The following is a 4130-nucleotide window of genomic DNA, read 5'->3' as shown; positions in this document are numbered from 1 at the left end:
AGCCCTCTCTCCCCCTTCCCTTTCCCTGTTAAGTTGGTATATAAACTTCTATTTCGAGATGTTCGGTGAGCCTCTTCATCTGAATGCTCCCACACGCATATGAATAAAACTTGTGTATTTTTCCTCCGGTGGGGGGGAAAACTGCCTGGGAAAGCACATCTGAGGGTTCCATATAGTCCTAAAGCAAGGGGCTATATTTTATCCTTTAGCAAGAGGATAAAATACAGTGCTACTTTTCTAGGTCTAGAAATTTCAGAGGGACTTGGGCCCTCAAGATATTCTAGTTCATCTACCTAATGTTCCCATCCCAAGTCTCAGGATCCTTCATAACTGTAATCCAAATTTCATGAAAGAGATTTGCCAAGATGAGTACTCAACCTTCTTCTATATTTTTCTGTTCTTTAAATAAACTTCTATGCCAGTCTCTTAACATGATCAGCCCTCCCATTATAGGAAATGATTGTTTTATCAGATGTTACTAAGGAAGCCTCTGACTCACATTTTTATTTTAATATGGAGTGCTTCATGAATTTGCATGTCATCCTTGCACAGGGGCCATGCTATTCTTCTCTGTATCTTTCCAATTTTATTGTAAGTACTGCTGAAGCAAGCACTGACTCTCACATTTTTATTTAAATTATTGGAATTGATGTTTGATCACCCCAAGTCTGCCACTTTTTCTTTTCAAAGTACCAGTGTTGCTTACCAGCAGCTATCTGATTTCTCAACTATTATCATTACTATAATAGCCATATTTCTCAAAGACCAGAGATATTTTATTGATCAGATATCAAATGTCAGTGCACCCCTTTCCAACCGCAGATAAGTCAAATTCACTAGAGGTGAAAGTTTTAAGAATTGCAGTTTCACAGTAGACCAGTGACTGTCAATTTTCTACCTACCATCTGAGATGGGGTCTTCACTTCAGCTGGCCACCAAATTTTCAACTCCACAATCCCATTCTAGAGTCAGCTTCCTAGGGATCACTTCTTACATCCTAGAAGTAGAGGTTGAGACAAAGATTCAGGCGTGCACGATGTACTGAGTGAGTGCTCTGCAGGAAAATCCTGTAAGAGAATGAAGGAAGTCAAGTAGGTGAGGGGAAAATCTGAGCAAGGATGCAAACTAGTTTTGCTGTGGTACAGACAGGGAGTAGCGGATATTCCTAAAGAATGAATTACCCCATAGAGTTGTACACCTTGAGACTAAGGGACAGAATTTTGTATAATTTTATTAGTCAGTAAATGGGAAGGGGGTGGGGAAACTGCCCAGGTGTTTCCAGGCAGGTTGGTTTCCTCCAGCCAAGGGCAGTTCTTCTGAGAAGGCCACAATTATAAACCATTCATTTCAGTACTCACAGCAGACAGCGGATAATAAACTAGTAAAGAGGACAGGGTGAGGCACCAATAGCTTTTATCGCATTCCTGCAGTATAGTTGAGAAGCACTAGTGTCAGTAAAATTATGAGACTGGAAAAGTTCAGACAGAACTTTCATAAAAAGAAGTTTATTAACACCATTTTGAACATTTAATTGTAGACCTTAGGCTCTTTATTACTTATCATGATGATTTCTGACTTCATCATTTATTGGAGATTCACTATAGGTTATTAATTTACTTACGTACACAGGGCAACAAAAGAAAGATAAGGCATAATGTTGCTCTCATGAACTTTATAAGTTGCCAGCATGTCAAGAAACCATGAAAAAATTCCAATAGTAGTCTCATAACAATTACTATTGGCTGCCAAGGGACAGAGACATCAATGTGATATCAAAATTTTTGCTAAAAACATCTCAAGCACTCAGGAGGGAAAACTTGAAATATTTTTGCTGTGTCTTTTTAACCAGTAAAATTGTAAAAAAATATTTCTTCTTTCTGAAGAATCAATTTGAGTTCTTTAATGTAATCTGGCGTCACAGAGCTATATAAAGGGAGCAGTGAGACTGGATATTTTGTTATAATCAGGTTAGGACTTTGGAAAAGAATGGCAATTTTTGCAGTTTTAGTCTAAATAAATAACGATCACATCACCATTACACAGTGTCACTTTCCCTGTTACAGCAGTTAGTGTTGAGTTTTTTTCAGCTAAGCTCACTCAGCAGTGGCCTGCCACAGATACTGAGTGTTAGAGAGCTACTCTTCTATTTAAATCTTCTTTGGATGAGAGAGAGGCTAGCCAGACTTCAGTTAGGAATTTATTTTTGATTAAGAGCAAGGCTCATAACAAATAAAGTGACCAATATCACACATGGAGAAGATTGGTATGAGATAACATGAACTGAAAGCTCTCTTTTTTCCCCAGTTATTCACAATTTAAAGATCTATTTAAAATTATGCCAGATTATACCCACTCTGAATAGGAATGCATTTATGGAAAAATGGGAAACACATCTTACAGTCAAAATTTTCCTAACATTTGCAGAAGAAGAGTCGAAAAATGGCACACAATGCCAGGAGGGTGCATTTTCCATACACTTCAAAAGCTTTTTGTTGTTGACAGGCTAGTGTATTACACTGATATTTATAGGAAAATATTTTCCAAGACTGTTTCCCACTCCGATGTTTCACAAATTGCTACAGTTGTTTTTCTTTAATAAACTGCTTCAAAGTCCTTTAGGTTCAGGAAATGCTAGCTTAAAATTAGATTATATTTGCTGCAAAATCTCTGGGAGAATTAATATAGGTGCTATGAATCTCTAATTGAAATTAGAATTATTTAAGCTGTTGGACTTTGGAACCCATTTTTCCTGGAGCACATCATGTGGCAGGTTCTGAGAAACATTTTTGAGAGAAGCTGCATTAAGGTAAATTCTACAATTACTTCTTAAATGTCACTGTAACTGAATATAACAGTACTTCAAAGAATGTCAATCGGTCTGCTCAGGAGATAGAACTATGCAGTAATTTGAACAGGGAACATTTAATATAAAGAGTTTTTAAGCGTAGTGGGGATTAGATTAATGATAGATAAGCTGGTAAAATGTTAAGAGTTAAGAATATGGGAATAGCAGATATGTGTTGGCCACTACCAGAACACTGATGGAAGAGCCTACCCTCCATCCTGACAGGGCTGAAAGCTACACCTTTTTGGAGAAGGCATGGCCATTTCTCACTGAAAGGCAGAGACATCATTGTGATGAGGTGCTGGTGGAACTTGCTGGAACTCTTCCCTCTAGAACTTGCTGGAAATCAATTCTCTGGGGTATAGAAGAAAGCCATTCACAGAAAGATGTCTCATGGAAACATTCTGCCGTGGAACTTCCTGAGGGGATTCTGGGGGAAGCTGCTCGCTGCTGAGTACTGCTGGATGCTATACATGGCAAAAATTGGGCGATAGACAAGTTTGCAAGAGCTGTAGGAGCCTGATGCTGGAGAAGCAGTGTGTGCTCTAAGAGCCGGACACTGGAGCAGCCGAGAAGCTACCCACACCACAGTTAATGCAGTGCTGGAGAGGCCAAGTATTCAAGTGCAATGCATGAGGCTTCCAAGTGAGTGCTATAACCAGGAGGAAAAGCCCTCTCTCCTGCAAAGCTATTGACAAAGCTTACTGCCAACTGGCAAGGGAAAAATATATTTAAAGTGCCAGATTTGTTTTTGCAAAGCATGTAAGGAAGGGTAAATTCTGAGGTGAGAGACATTAAGTTGATAACTGGCATTTAAAATTATGAAATTTAGAAGAAAATAAATCCTTGTGTTCTGTATTCTTTGTTTACTTTGATGACATTGTACAGACATTAGGACTTCCTCCAAAATTGTGGTTTTCTTTTAAATAATAGGAACAGTCAAAGTGATTAAGAAGATTTTTTTTCAGAAAAAGTCTCAAAATGCTGCTTCTAGTTTCAAGGTAAATTCGATATGAGTACTTTGGGTTACTAATTGCAGAATACTCAACTTAGCTGCAAGCAACAGGGTAAACTACTAATAGTCACATAAACAAATAAGTACTGATTTTTCTCACATGACAGAAACTCTTGAGATAAGCAGCTTCAGGCATTAGTTTGATGGATCATCCATTTAAAGGCTGCCATACCTGTGATTCTCTTGGCCTTTTCCTCCTGCAGACCACATGGTTCTTCTATCTTCAGGAATCATATCTGCAACCAAGGTGGAGAGAAGAAATAATATATG

The 4130-nt window shown here is 38.3% G+C and overlaps 1 non-coding gene across 1 annotated transcript; it reads right to left on the bottom strand.

Moving 5' to 3' along the window:
- Positions 1 to 507: 507 nt before the first annotated feature.
- On the bottom strand, positions 508 to 614 carry LOC137203117 (U6 spliceosomal RNA). The gene has a single exon (XR_010932946.1). It is a non-coding gene; the product is annotated as a U6 spliceosomal RNA (small nuclear RNA).
- Between the last annotated feature and the right edge of the window lie 3516 nt (positions 615 to 4130).

The sequence above is a fragment of the Pseudorca crassidens genome, chromosome 11, assembly GCF_039906515.1.
Source record: "Pseudorca crassidens isolate mPseCra1 chromosome 11, mPseCra1.hap1, whole genome shotgun sequence".
NCBI lineage: Eukaryota > Metazoa > Chordata > Mammalia > Artiodactyla > Delphinidae > Pseudorca > Pseudorca crassidens.
The sequence above is the reverse complement of the archived record's forward strand: the minus strand, read 5'-3'. Positions and strand labels throughout refer to the sequence as shown.